Source organism: Bactrocera tryoni, chromosome 5 (assembly GCF_016617805.1).
Source record: "Bactrocera tryoni isolate S06 chromosome 5, CSIRO_BtryS06_freeze2, whole genome shotgun sequence".
Taxonomy (NCBI): domain Eukaryota; kingdom Metazoa; phylum Arthropoda; class Insecta; order Diptera; family Tephritidae; genus Bactrocera; species Bactrocera tryoni.
In genome coordinates this window covers 79306522-79323001 of record NC_052503.1, presented here as the reverse complement: position 1 = coordinate 79323001, position 16480 = coordinate 79306522, and the positions used below count along the sequence as shown (strand labels likewise).

Sequence of the window (16480 nt, the reverse complement as noted above, 5' to 3'; positions counted from 1 at the left end):
TTTTTGTACTTTTTTATATCAAATTATATTAAAAAATTTTAGTGCATTATGAAAGCTTTCTCGTAATTAAATAATTTAAAAATATTTTTTTTTCTAAGTTATGAAATGAGTTAGAAACAGTTACCAGATTCAACAGATTTGCAGATACAATTTACGATTATTTAAACTAGTAAATCACTCCCTAACATTACATGTGTACAAATTAGCCATAAATGTTTAGTTTTCGAAATACGCTTTAAAGTGCCATTTTTTATTTAATTAGTAAAATCGCTAACAGCGCCCAAAGGTAGGCACCATTTAAAGTAATAGCATACCCTTAGGACTGACTCAACTTAACAGTAATCTTTTAACACAGACGTTTTTCAAAAAATAAGCAGAATTTGAAAAAAAATTATAGCTTTGATTACACTACTCAACAAAAAAAAATATTTGAAATAATAAAGAAAATTATTTTTTGGGTTTTTGTTTTCATGCTCAAATTCTGATTCCATACATTGGAAAATGTAATCTTTTTAGTCTTCGAAATATGCCTCATAAGTTAAATTGTTTATTTAATGACAAAATTTGTTTACTGCGCCTAAGGGTAGGCAGCATAAAAATTAATAGCAAACCTTTAGGATTGGCACATGAAGAAAACATTTATTGGTTTCATGTTCAAATTCTAATTCTCAACATTGAAAAACACTGAGATTTTAATTTTTCGCTCTTAAAGTTTGCTTTTCCCTAATATAAATGGCATTGATTTTCCTATAGAAAAATGAATACATTACGAAAAATTTCCCTTATTTTTATTTGTACTAGCAGAAACTGAAACTTAACATGCAGACGTTAGACTCAAAAATATATTATTGGCGCTTAAACAGCAATCGTGTCGAGCGGTGCTTGTGATTTTTTATTTCAAATTTGCTTTTTTAATACAATCTTTATTTTATTTTTCCTACTGAAATATGTATATGTTTATAAATTTTTATTAATTTCTAGCCTTAACTAGTTTCAATACACGTTTATTTTTTTGCTTAGCATACTTTTTGGCATTTATTCACTTAAGTAACAATATTTCGCTTTTATATGAATTTTTCAGTTAAAATATCAGAAATATTAGGGTACAAGAAATATAACTGTACCTTCTGTTCAATATAATAACTAAATTTTTCGTAGCATACTTTTAGGCATAATACCAGCTAAACTATAATACATTCAACATTTCATTGATTTTGCTTGTTTTCAATAGCTGAGCTCAGATATGATTCTGTTGCTCTTCTGACATATGTTCATAGTATTTTAAATTACAGTTTATGCTCTCCAATATTCTAATTTTACGGAGTTACATTAAAAAAAATCGCAATCTGTTGTTGTCTTTGTTTTACAATAATATTGTATATACTTATATTAAAAGATTACAAACACTATTGCAAGTATTATTAAAGAAATATCAGGAAATTACGTTGCAGAAGTTTACTTACATGTAACGCAGCATACAAACAGGCACCTATAAGGCCTGATATATTCTAGCAGTCACCTATGGCGCATTTGCCTTTTAAATTAAACTCTTATGTTACTAAATTCTGCGAAACATTGCGCACATAACTTTAAAACCTTCGCTACTTTCCGCTAAACTAATTTTCACTTTTTTCCGCCAGTCAACACAAATGCTTTTAAATAATTCATGTGCATTGTCGAAGCGCTTTATATTTTTATGCGGTTTATTTATTTTTCGCTCGTGAAAGCACAAATAAATGTTTGCCAAAAAAAGGCAAACAAAATAGGCAAAAAGCACGCATAATTCCGCACTTGAAAATAATTTAATTAGTTAACTGCTAGACGAACTGTAAAAACAAACACACGCATACATGCAGCGTGAGTTAAGCCACAAAAATGCTGCTAAAAATGTGCGAAAATAAATATGCGCACAAAACAAAAACTCAACTAAAAAAAAAATAGAAATAAAATTACAAAAATGCGCAAAAATTGCGCTTAAAAATAGTGAAAATTTTTTTAGCTAACTGAGAAAGCGCAATTGCAGCGGCTTGCCCACACACGCATATTTGTGGCCAATGCACCAAGCATTTCAGTAAAATTTATAAACACTTCCACAAAAAAATTCTTCTAGAGTATTTATTAATACTCTATACGTTTTTTTAGCAGTTCAAGAATTTCAGCGAATAAATTTTGTAGACTGTAGCAGCCATTTTACGCTTTAGTACATAATTAGTGACTGCATTAAAAAAGTGTAACATACATATACAAAAAATATTAATAAATAATAATCATTTCTAAGCAAAGTTTGTTTGAGTTATTACTATCTTAAAAATTCTATAAATATTTTTATTAGTACTTTTTTTTATTAACAACTCAGAAAGAAATTTTATCCTCATATGACAGAAAAAGTCCGGTTGATCTGTTGAAAGTTGAGTTATCAATCAGGGATTATTTCTATAGAACTTAAATGAGCTTGAGAGAAGACAAAATTTTTAGTATTTTTTAACTTAAATTCGAGAAGCTCAAAGCAAAATTTCTACGAATTTGAAATCGTGTTTAGCTCATGTAATTTTTATGAAACTAACAAAGAAAAAAATATATTTTCCATGGTCTCATCTATTACTAACAATATTAGACCATGTTATTATGACACATACAAAAGGGGTGGTCGAAATATTAATTAAATTCAAATGATTTTCTATTGCTATCTCACAGTTTTCATGATTCCATCTGCGTGATTGGCTGTTGGATCACTAATTCCTATATTTTTTTTTCCTAAAATACATAACAGCCCTAAAGAGCTTCAACCTGGGAGAGATAATAATAGTATGTTTTTGGTATGCGACTTGACTTAAATTCTTTAAATCGCCTAATTGTAGGCAACATTTTCATCAAAGGCCTTGGAATATTCTCTCATCGATCATTTTACAGTGCTCCAACGCTTTTCTGTTTTACATAAAGGAAAAAATTGTTCTTTGCTATTGCTCATGTCATAAAAACGTTATTGTTCAAGAAATTATAGATCTCAAGCCATATGTTTTCAAACATTTAAGCGGGCGGCCACTTTTGGGTTATGTTTTTGGTATGCGACTTGGCTTACATTTTTCAGTCCGCAAATTGTAGGCAACATTTACATTACAGACCTTGAAAGTAGACGGTTATCTTTTCGACAAATTTGTGGTTTGCCTTAGCTTAAATTCTTCACTGCTTCTAACTACTGACAACATTTTTATATTCTTAAAAAGGAAAACCATCTTTTTGGTACATTTAAGGTGCGTGACTTCGCTAAAATTCTTTACTGCGCCTAATTGTAGGCAACATTTTCATCTCCACAAAGAGGGCAATAATTTTTTGATATATATATTATTAAGACTAATAATACAGTCCATTAGTCTTCGCCTAATGGTAGGCAAAATTGTCATAGGTGGATAAAAATTTGGTTGGTTAATATAAGGTGCGCGACTCAGCTAAAATTCCTTACTTCGCCTAATTGTAGGCTAGATTTTCATTTTTATGGAAATAGGTTTTCAAAAAAATTTATAATAATTTTATTTCGTTGTGAAGATAGTATGTAGCTCAAAAAATATGTTCTACGTTATGCCACAAAACAGTTTTAATCCTTCAAAGTGAAAAAAAGTATGCTTCCAAGTACCTTAAGTTTTCAAATATATTTCAAAGCGATAATTTGAGAGCGAGCTTAAAGCAAAATGTCTGCTGAAAAGTATAAAAAGTCTAAAAGAATCACATTGTTAGGAAAAAGGTATGATTTTTTTTCATATTTAGCTTGAATTTTATTTTGCTTTAAGTTTTCAAAACTTAAAAAATCTATATAAATTTAATTAAATTTTCTTTTTTGCACTCAATCGCTGTGTGTGTGTGTTCGCATTTGTAAAAATAACTTAAATAAACCTATAAATAACTAAGCAAGTCTGTGAATAGCAAGAAAAAGAAGTGAGTGTGGAAAATAAAGTATTCGCAAGCAACGAATTGATAGCAAAGTAACTAATTACATTTAATCAAATTTTAATTTAATTATACAAGTATACAGCAAATTTTGTGCGTGAAAATAATTTTGTATTGTAAATATGTATATTAGTGCTGCATACGCTAGCTTTAGAAATGCAATAAATTTTATTAATTTTGTTTATAAAAAGCAAAGCAATGACACTAAACAAAATATTTTTAATTAAATTAAAATTAATAATTTTCAAAATATATATTTTTTACCTTTTTCTATAACTAAAATATATAATTTTTACAAAACTCAAACACTAACACACGCAATGTTGTATTTGTAATGCAAAGCAAGCTACTAATTATTCGCTTTTTAGTTCCTATTTATGATACACGAAGTGCTAGCGAGTGTAAGAGAAAGCTAGCAGGCAAGTAGAGTGAGTGAAGAGTGGCAGAGCTGAGCGAGCGCGAGAGAGAGAGAGTGTGTGGACTTATGAAACAGCAAATATACACTGAAGAAACTAATAATAGACCTAGCATTAAAATAGCAAAGCTCGACTCACTCGACACACTTAAGACATAAGCGAAAATGTGAATTAAAAGATACAATACTTATATATACTTACACCTAAATATATAAACTTAAGTTGTTTAACTACTAAATAAGTGCGTTTTAAAGTTTTTTCTTTTGTATAAAGTATGAAATCATATTATTACGTACGTATTAATAATAATAAAAGGAAAATAAGTCGATAATAAATAAATTAAAAAGAGAAAATACAAAATAATTAAAATATGCAATTTAAAGGGAACAAATAAAAGTAAAGATTTATTCAAAAAGCATACACGACTGGCAAGTTGTGGGTGCTGCGATTAATGATTCTCAATTCTTGGATGTCTGCTTGAAGTGGTAAGCAAAATATTTGGTTGGTAAGGAAGTGACAGGAGGGAAGTTAAGCAAAATAAATTTGGATTCGTGACGAATTTCCGGACATTGTGCCAGGAAAATCAACCATCAAGATCTGGTATGCTAATTTTAGACCTAGTGGAATGAGCACCGAAATCGTTGAACGCAGTGGACGTACAAAAGAAGTTATGACCGAAGAAAACATCAAACAAGTTCACAAATTAATTTTGGATGACCGTAAAGTGAAGTTGTGCGATGTAGGAGGTACTCCAAAGATATCAAATGAATGCCTAGTTCATATCATTCACGATTATTTGGGTATACGAAAGCTCCGTACAAAGTGGGTGCCACGCGAGCTCACTTTTGACTGAAACCAACGACGAGTTGATGATTCGGAGCAGCGTTTGAAAATGTTCGAGCGTAATAAACCAGAGTGTTTGAGTCGATATGTATGATGTAATGAAGGAAACATAACTCCAGCATTTCACTCCGAAGTCCAATGGACAGTCAGCCAAGTTGAATGCGATGAACACGCTCCAAAAAGTCGAAAAATTAAACAGTTGTCTGGCAAGGAAATGACGTCAGTATTTTGAAAAAGATACAACCATAAACAGCGACTATTGCACAGTAAAATCAAAAATCATGGCAAACATCCATAAATTGTGCGTCGAATTGTGGTCCCTGCGACTATTTCCTGTCCTCAGATCTTAAAAGAATGCTCGTAGGGAAGAAATTTTTGTCGAATGAAGAGGTGATCGCCGAAACTGAGCCCATTTTGAAGGAAAGGATAATTCGTACTACCAAAATGATATCAAAAAGTTGGTATGGTTCTACCATAGCGACCTTCGAATTATGTTGAATAAAAAACCAGAATTTTGCCAAAAAATTTATTTTATTATGGGAAGCCGAGGACTTTTCAATTGACCTGATATTTACACTTAGTAAAAATGTTGTGATTTTAGTAAACTTACCAAATGTTAGGTTTCTAACAACTCTTGTCCAGTGCACTTAAGCCTATAAAACTTCAAAAATTTCAAGGCTTGCTTTTGATTAATGTTTAGAACCAATAGTATCATTCGCTGCCTTGAATTTATAAAAATTATAGTTAGCGGGTATAGACCTGTCTGTAAAATTGCTTAGCTGTGGTTAATAAATGAGGGAAACTTAAGGCTGAAGCTTTGCTCAAGCACAGTTGGTATTAAAAATTAGGAAGCAGTAAGATGAGAAGCCATTAGCAGGAAATATTTGTAATCGTATGAGAATTGAACTGATTTTTAAATGCAGAGTGAGTGAATAAAAAAAAATTATAAGAATATTGCATTAAATGGAGCTAACTTGTTGGTCCGAAAATCTTCTATTTTTCCGGATTTTTTTTCTCGAAAATTATAAAAGGTAATCGGAAGAAATATTCGCATAAAAAGTTCAATGAAGCCTCGCAAATTTTTCTACATGATTCAAAAAAAGCGGCGAAGGTGGGCAATGAACAAAGGCACCAGATCAGCGGCGATTGTAGGAGTCCTAGCACAACAGCGCCATCTACGGTTAAACTTGTTAGACTCAAGCCCCTGAAAATAGTTCTTCGCATAAAATTTATAATTTTCTATTGTTTTTCTTATGAACTTCCGCTTCTAAAACAGCAAAATTTAAATATCTTGAACTAGTTTAGTACTTCGTGGAAATAAAACTCGAAAAACGGTATTTGCAGATTTTTTCTCATACAAATATATTACCCTTGTGGCTTGAATTTAAGCTGCTGACTTAGGCGTCATATTTTCACTTCGAGGCATGTGTTGGAAATAATATAAGCCACACACATATATATGAAGCTCTGTTTAAAGCATTTTTTAATATTTATACGCTCTCAATATGTTGTTTTTGCCTGAAATACCAATTGAACAGACAAAAGCTAACAAATAAAGCGCGAAATAAAGGTTAAACGCATTGGCAAATGGATAATTGCAAGTTGATTGAAGGCAACAAATTTCCGTGTTTTATTGCTTGCCGCCACTCATTTGCATGGCAAATAAGTAATGTGTACCGTATCGTGTCTAAACCACTACATGCATACAAATACACATTTGTATTTGGTATATAAGAACGTAAGCACTCGTTGGCAGCAAAAAAAAAATTCAAAAAACGGCAATGAGTGCAAATGAGCGCTCCAAACGTATGTAAATAAGTGAAAAGTGGAAAATATGCGACTACAACAAAAACAACCGCATAAGTCGTCACGATACACAAAAAATCACACAGCTGCGTCAAGTATGTGCGTAGTTTTTTCCAGCTCAAGCTGTTAAATTGGCATTTAAATTTCACAATTGCAGTATTTATATGTGAGCGTGTGTGTGTTGGTCGTTAGCGAGCACTTTCATGGCTTATGCGGTGGATTTTTTTACACCACGCGCACAGATAAAATGATAATGAAGCATACTTGCAGGCGCTGTTTTTGGATTTGAGTAGAGGAATGCAAAAAAAAAACAAAAAGAGAAACTCAAATGAACTTTCCAATTGCATATCAAGTAGTTTAATAAAATTTGTGGCATTTAATGCACAAAAGTGGCGCTAATGCATTTTTTCTTTTTGACTTGGGTTAAGCTCTTCTATGCGTTTGGGTATGCCGCGGCGTATACGTAACCATTAGTAGTAGCACTCACTTGATGAGTGTAAAAATGCTCTGAGCAACGGTTTTGTGTGGAACTTACAGTTTTTTTGCATTGCTGTAGAGAGTAGATACTTTGCTGTAGTCGCAACTGCTTCTGTTGTTGTTGCTATTGCTTGCCACAAATGCCGCAACAAATTGGCAAGCAATAAGCAACGATATACCATATATTTTTTTTCAATAGACAGCTTTTAAATATAGCAGACACGCTTGGAAAAAAGTATTAACTTGCTGGTTGTGTATTTGTGTGTGTGTGGCGTGTTCGATATGCTGCGGAGTCTGATTCACATTTAATTGCATATCAATTGCAAATTGTCTGACAGGTCATCAGAGTTAAATGCCCTTCGTCTATATATATTTCATATTTACATGTTTATAAGCTACATATGTATGTGTATTTCTTTGGTGTGTACATATGTACGCAAATATCAAATGTATAAACAGTTGGTTATTATGACTTCCTTCTTGATATACATATGTACATATGTATAAGCCTTTGGGATGAGACATTAGTACAATTAAACTTTCAGTGGTGGTGAATTTTTGAAAATATCAAAAAATGTTTCGATAAATTTTGAATTTATAGCAAAATATGTTATTTTCAATATTTTTTTGGCAGAGAGTTGCCAGATGTTTATAAATTAATTTAGTTTATTTTATAGTTTCCCTACTAAATATAGTTTTAAAGCAATATTTCAAGATTGTTTTCACATCGAAATGATAATAATTGGGTTTAGAAAAGGGTTGACATCTATTTGTGAAATAGAAACTTAAAATAAATACAGTTTTTATGTAAACTAGTATCAAAATGATGATAAATAGCGCAGGTGGTATATAATAAAGTATGTCAAAAATATTTTTAACAAGAGTTGCCACCTAATCAAATATTGCAATTAGAACTTGTTTTAGAAAAAATAAAGGATTTTGGCATTAATTGAAAATACTATTAAATAACACAATAAACACATAAATTATGTCGGAAATACGTTTTTGTTGAAAAAGAGTTGCCACCTTTTTGAAAATGGTAGCTCAAACTTTTTATAAAATAAATAATGCAAATATTTTGGCACTAATTAAAAATACTTTGAGTGTTATTTAATAAACAAATATTTTTACAGCGTTGCCACCTATGAGAAAATTTAAAATAATTTTCTTTAACCAATTAAGGAATCACAAAGTAAAATAGTGGTATCAAAACATTATTTTTTCAAACTTGCATTTCTAGAGTTGCCATTTAAAAATAAATAGTTTTCGTTTTGTAAAAATTGAGGTTAATAGATTAGATAGCTGGAAGATTAATTTTGGCACACCCTGTATTTACATGATCTCCCAAAACACATCTTTATATTGTTAGCCTACCACCTCATTAACAATCAACAGCTCTTTCACCTCAACAGTTTGTTATGCCACAGCCCACGCCGCACCGCACACTTAATATGGGCGTGGCATATGCTCCAAACAGCACTTATCGCTTGGCACACATCATGAGTATGTTGTTGACAGGATTATACATTGCCAATGCGGTGCCATTGCACTTTTTAGCTGGCAGTCAAGCACGTTGTTGTCACCCTTTACGCCCGCTGGCTTTAATTGCAAATTGTGAAATATGCTTTTCGTCGCAATAAATACTTTTAATATTCATTTTCAAAAGTTAATGCACTAACATATTGTTGCGGCTGCATGCACGCGACTTCAAGCTCACAGCTTAATAGGGGAAGTAGTCGTTATAAATTTAAAGCTCATTAAAATTTTCTTTTTTGTTTTTGGTGTATTTAATTTATTAATTTCATGCGAGTCCACATGCCTGAAAATGTAAAGCAGCTTGTAATGTTTATCATAACTACTGCTGAATGACGAAAGTCAAATTTTAATTGAGCTTAATAAGACAACAATGATTAATTATATCACCATCACAGTTCGAGAGGTCGTTGAGGTCATGTGTCTGGCAACTGAGGACAATGTTAAGAAAGAAAAGAATAACCTGCTTGAAAATTGTCAGGAAAGTATAAGCGAGATGGCAAGAGAGCATGACATCTCTCGCAAATCCGTTCAAATGATTTTGGTAGATATTTTGGGTACAAAACGAGTTCTTGCCGATAAAGCTGAGTTTTTTTTCAAAAAGAGTACCGTAAACAGGTCGCTTCGAACATGCTTGATTGTGAGAATTCCGAACTAACATTCATGGAGAGCATTGTAACTGCCGATGAGACATGGGTTTATAAGTTTGACATGCAAACATGTCAACAGTCATCAGAATGAAGAGAAAAAAAGAGCCGAAACCCAGAAACCGCGTGAAAGCCGTTCAAAAATCAAGATGATGCTCATTTCTTCGATATTCGTGGCTTGATGCATCATGAATTTGCTCTGGAAGGACAGACGGTCGATAAGGAGCTCTATTTGACCATATTGAGGCGTTTGCGTGAGAACATCTATCGAGGAACAATACATGGATTTTATATCCTAATACTAAACTATCGCATCGAGCTACAATTATGACCACATTTAAACCCAAAAAAGGAATTAATACCATCCATCAACCACCGTATTCACAATTGGCACAAACTGAAATCGCCTGTAGGTGGAACCCATTATCAGTCTATTAAAGAGGCATCTAAGTAACCTTATGAAAAAATTCATACATTTATTGTAGAATTATTTATGATAAGGTGACCAGTGTAATAAATACCACACTAATCACATTTCCAATACCTCAGTTTAGTAACTTTAACATTAAAATTCTCGCATACAAATGCTAAAGCCAGCTTTAAGTTGAATTAATCAGTGCTCTTGCTCTTTTAGTGCTCCCCAATAACACAGTTTTACTCGCCTTACAACATTTTTTCCTTCAACGCTTGTGGTAAATAAGGGATTATAAATCATAGGCAAATAAAAATATTTTTTTAAGAACTCGAGGTTTTTTCTATTGAGTCGCTAAAATAATGCTCAAATAATCCTTTACTTTTTGGACTGATTTTACGAACTCGTAAAATATACAGCAAATCAAAGTGATAAATAAACAGGGTGATTCAGAAATGGTAATTCTACATAAAGGTTCAAATATAACAACTTTTTTTACTCATAATGGCTCCAGAAGTGGTCAAGAAAAGAATTTGTTACTCAAAAAAATCGAAATATGTTCTTTAACATCTCTTCTACTACTGAAAGTTTAGACATTCTCTCAAAGATACTGCCCTGTACTCAAAAGTTCTCAAAGCTTACTGCGAGAGCAATCTCTTGTACTCAGAAATTTTATCACACTTATTCCTATTTTCACTCTACTGATTTGCAGCGTTCATTGTTGTTCCTTGAGACAATCTTATGTAGAATGCAAGGATGAAGTAAGTAAGTCGCGAAAAAATGTATAAAGTCTTCGGAAATATGCGCTTTTACCTTTGAAAATTAAGACACATCTATGCGCTGATAAGTAGTTTAAATGATAAATACCTCAAACTAAGATTATTGGGACATATCAGTTCAGCGGTTCTGAAATGCCTCGAGAAGAGTCACTTTTTTCCTCATAAAGAATCAATAACTGACACATTCTTTATCATTAATCGAAGTCGTATCTTTTTGAGAACATATTCTGCAGACTCGAAAGTTCATAGGGTTTCCATTTTAATGTCATCGGAATATGGCAGCGATCTGAAATCTGTACAGGGTGAAGCAGTATTGACTCTTATTATGAAAACACAGAAGAAGAAAGAACGAAATTATGCTTATAAATGCAATGGAAAAGTGCAAAAGAAGTATATTGGAAGCTCTGTAGATCACCTTGTATGCCAAATTTGTAAAAATTAAAATTTTTCCAATGAATTTTCTTGACCATCCTGTATTTTAACTTTGTGAAGTTACGAATTCCGTATGAAGTGCTTAAGTCTTCGGTATAAAAATATAATTTTTACCAAATGTAGTGATTATTTTATAGCATTTTTTTGCATTGATCACTCTGTTCACTACTACCTTTGCTAATTTCATTGATAGAAAACAGAAAACATGTAAAAAATTTGTGATTGGAAGGTTAGATATCATAGGATATAATCTGTGGCTTTTAATTGCCCCCAAAAGCTGTTATAATTTAAAAAATGCATATGAAACACCCTGTACTTTTGCCTTATTGGCTTGTATTAATTGTTTTGTGCTTTTACTGTATTTTTTTTTTTTTTGTTACTTTTTAATTTTGTTTAATACTTTTCTGGCCATTGATTATGTTTTATTTCCCATTTGCTTTTTCGCTTTGTTGCATTTGTTTTGTTGAGTTGTTTAACGAGCAGCGAAGCGCAGAGAATTATATTGGCAATTCATTTAAATTATGCGCCAATGAGCAATTATTAAAAATGAATTGCAGAAAAAAACCCATAACACACACCATTGTTTCTGCCATTTGGTTATTTGTTATTTTTTTTGAAATTTTAAGTTTTTGCCATGTTAATTATAACAAATGATGGCGCTGCTTGAAAAAAGGAAAAAAAAAATACACTGAGTGAGTAAAAGAAAATAAAGAGTATTATAATGCGATATAAAATGTAAGCGCACAAATGAACTTTGCATTATATTTTTAATGCTGTTTCGTTGTTGCAGTGCTTTAAATAAATATACCCCTGAGGCTATGCTAAGTTTGCCACAAAGTACGTCTGCATTTACGCGCGCATAAGTAACACAGTTTGCGAGATATCAATCCAAAATTTTGCCAAAAACTTTTTCTCAGCAAGCAGCTGCTTAGTTGTCGAAATCAATGATATCGAAGCACTGTAGCCTATAGCTGTCATACAAACTGAACGTTCTGATACAGGTTCTTGTATGGAAAGTGAAAGTGAAAGTTTTATGTGATAAGATATCAAGTTGAAATTTGGCACGGATTATTGCTGAAAATAATGCTACTATCTCCAAACAAATTGTTCTAATCGGGCTACTATTGCACATGGTTGCCATACAAACTGAACGTTCAGATACATGTCCTTGTATTGAAAACTTTTTCTTTTGATGAAATATCTTCACAAAATTCGGCATGAGTTATCTAGTGAGGTCACGCTATAACCTTCGAGCGATTTGTTGAGATCAGACAACTATAACACATGGCTGCCATACAAACTGAATGATCAAAATCCAAACTTTGTATGGAAAGCTTTTTTATTTGATAACATATCTTCTTTAAATTTGACACAGATTATTGTTTGTAGCTATGGTGTAAGCTCCGTAAAAATTAATCAGATCGGCTCACTATAGCATACAGCCGCCATACAAACTGAGCTATAGAAATCAGGAAAAATATATTTTTATGCACGTTTTTGCTGAAAGAAATGCAAAAAATGCAACTGTGAATGGTATTTTAGCTTCGTTTCAACCAAGGTTAACGTTTTTTGGTTTTGCTTCTTTTTTATTTTTATGTTTTTAAATTTATATTCCTACAATATCTATATTTACTAGTGATATGTACTATTATTTACAATAATGCAAATTTATTTACGCTTTTTCTGCCGCTTGATAGTATACAGTTATGTTCTGCTGGTTTTTGTTGTCACTTTTTGCAGGTTTTTTTTCAACTTTTTTTCTCGCGTCGCTTTCTCGAAGCAGTGAATAATTTCATTTGCTACAAATTACTAGTTTATTTGATTAAAAATTAATTTACCGACGGTATGTAGTTTTAATTTAAACACGCCTTGTCAAAAAATTTTTTTTTGCGCGTAACAAAATAGCAGAAATCAGAAAGCTACACTGTTACATGGGGGAAGTCGCCACAACTGCGCTTTACAGTTATTTTAGTTGATTTAAAAATGCAAACTATTTCAGTCAAATATTAATTTTACGCATATTCCTAGCACAATGCGCTTTTATTCGCCTTTGCCATTGCTGTCATGTATGTGTGTATGTGTAAAGTAATCCAGCGCTTGTGTGCATGTGTATGTGTGGCATGTGAAATATGCGCTCGCCCGCATATTTATGCGCCAATTTATTTATGACTCGAACGCATTAACTTGAAAGCATATTTTGCCAGTTGAAATTTGCCAGCAAAATGCATTGTTGCAACAACAATAACAACGGCAACATTGAAAGCGTAAGACAACAACAGCAGTGGTCAGCGTATGTATGTGTGGTGTGCAAATAGGCGCTGCAAAGTGTCTGTTATTACAAAAAAATAATTATTATTACAAAAACAAAAAGTAAAATTTTATTTGTATTTATATATGTACATATATAATATATACGAACGTGCAATTACATGCGCATACCTTTATGTGTGTTTTTGTTTGCACAAAGTATTAACGCAGAAAATTTATGCAGATAATTAATTACACGTATCTCAAATGGGACCGTTGACATTGTTTTCCATTTATCTTGTTTACTGCTTACCGCTGCTTTTACTGTTGTTGTGTTTTTCGATTTTTTTCTTGTTTTTTTGTTTTGTGAAAGTTACTTATGTACATTCTTTTTTGTGCGTGGGAAGCATACAAATTAGTTCACAGTGCGATAAATAGTGTCAATAAAGTTATAAAGCTGTGGTGGAGGAGAAGGAAAAATAAAAAATATTAAATAATAAACAATATTTAGTTTTCTTTCGAAGCCTGAAAGTGAATCAGAGCTGTTCTTTAACATATGATCCATCATACTACTATGAGCAGAAAATAGTAAGACTTTGTTCATAATTTTAAAATTCTTTATTTATTCTTCAAAATCTATATCTTCCCCCCAAAATAACCCTCCCTGAGCCCAATACACTTGTGCCAACGTTTTTTCCAATCATCGAAAAAGTTGTTAATTTAAACTTTCGGGATAGCCTTGCTTAGGAGTGGTTTTTCTGCTTCGGCTCACCTTTGCCATGGTATTCGTCCGATTGATCGTCTGTCAAGTTGTAAGCATAGATCCAATATTCATCGCCATGATACCCTTGTAGTCGGAAAGCATTGTTTCTCCATTCTGCTTTCACTTTTCTCAGGCCCAATGATCTTTCAAAATGGTTTTCACTGATTCTTCTGATATTATGGTGAGATCTCTGACTGTTAATCGTTAATTCCCAAGCTGCCATTCCTTTATTTTATTGAAGTGTTGTTGTTGATGTCCGTCCTACAGGTTGTTCGTCGTAAACGCGTCACTCAAAAACTAATTTTGCAAAACCCAAGCATTTTGAATACGAAGATCTGAACATGAACATGGTAAAGAAGATCAAAACGTGATGAAACCATGCGAGCAAAACTGCAAAAGTCATGCCTTAAACAGCAGATCGGCAATATAAAAAGTTCCTGCAGACGCGCGATCAAAGTGACTGTAGAAACATGATTGGAAAACTCAGTGACCAAAAACTGGTGGAGGCATACGCCTAAAGGTCGATACGGCAGCAACCAGTGCCAAATGCAAAGCACTACGGATGGAGTAACTCTTGTGCACTTATACTGCATTGGCAAGGCTTCGCCTTAAGTATTTGAAAGCCCCACCGTATGCAACAGTGCAATATGTATCGTCAGTGAGGCCACATAGCCTGTTGAAATACGTGTCAAGCGCTGGATGGATGACTATTCTTTATTGACTTCGGAAGGGAACTTTATCTAGTATCGCAAGGGACCAAAACTGGTCTACAAGTATGAGTATGATTTGTCTGTCAAACTTACATAAACTAACCTATACATAGGTTATATATTTCATCTCATCCAGTTAGTTACTGTGTGTCATTTGATTATCTGTTTATTTATTAGTTTATTACTACAAAAATTTTCTTTGTTAGAGAACCTTGGAGCTTCGTATAAGTTGCTGAAACAATAATAATCCGGTGAATACCTATTATATTTGAAATCTCTTCAATGTGTTGTTTTCTAAATTCATAAATTTGGAGATTTTCTTCAAGAGTAGTGAGTTCCTCAAAATTTTACGACACAATCAATAATCCAGGAGTTGTTTTTCAGAGTACTAAGCAGAGATTTTTTTTGACCACACTAATATATATGTATATATCTATATTATTTTAGCAAAAATTAAAGCGCAATTAATTAAAAACGCATCTAAATGAAAACTAGTTGGCGGGAGAATATGTGCGTCTGCAGTTCCATTAACTATATTAAAAAGTCTCTAGAGCGCTGTTAGCCGCAAATTGCATTTATCGCCAAGCTAATAGTAAAATAAACAATGCCAATGAATTAAATAAAGAAAAAGAAAAAAATATAAATTAAAAAGTGAGTGAAATTGATTGCAATGATTTAGTCATTTTCGTTTTTTTAATTTATCAAGCTAATATTTGTTTAAAAGTGATATGGCGAAAAAGCCAGCAATGCAAGTAATATACATTAATGTTGTGTGTGAAACGACTGATAAAGTTAAAAAAAAAATTGTGGAAACATTGCAATTTGAACGCGCCTATTGAAATTAGTGAAGTGTAGGCGCGCCAAATGCTTTAAAACAAATGCGATTTTTTATTGAAATTGTGCGGCAAATTAATGAGTGCGAATTTTTTCATTACTTTGCACAAAGCGTTGCTGGTGTTGTTGTTAGTTTTGGTTTTTTTTTTTGATTTTGGAAATATAGAATTTGTTTCGCAGCTGGGTTGCTGGTAAGCGATAGCAGACTACTTTGTAAATGTGTTTTAAAGGTTGGTGTGTTTGTATACATATGTATGCTATAGCCTCAATATATGTATATAATTATCATAGTCAAAAATGAACTCCAAACTTTTTTATTATATTTTTTACCATTATTTCAGTACATAAAAGTTCCACCAAATCAATTTCGAAAATCAGCGATTTTTTCTCTTCTCAATACCAACACAAATTTTCTAACTGTTGCTTAGTTTCATGTTTTACTTTTCCGTAAATTCAGCTGTTTTGTTACTTTTGTAATTTTATTGTTTTCAATTTCGTGTTTTTTGTTTTTTTTTTTTTTTGTTTTAATCTACTTGTTTTTCTCACGCATCATTGCGGCGCTTTGACGCATCGTCACAGTGCGACTGTCAAACCGCAGATTCTACTCAATTAAACAAACAAATCGCATTTTAAATTGTT

The 16480-nt window shown here is 32.3% G+C and overlaps 1 long non-coding RNA gene across 1 annotated transcript in view; it reads left to right on the top strand.

Moving 5' to 3' along the window:
* Nucleotides 1-16480, top strand: part of LOC120777244 — an 86086-nt gene that overhangs the window by 60443 nt on the left and 9163 nt on the right. The gene's annotated exons all lie outside the window — the stretch shown is intronic.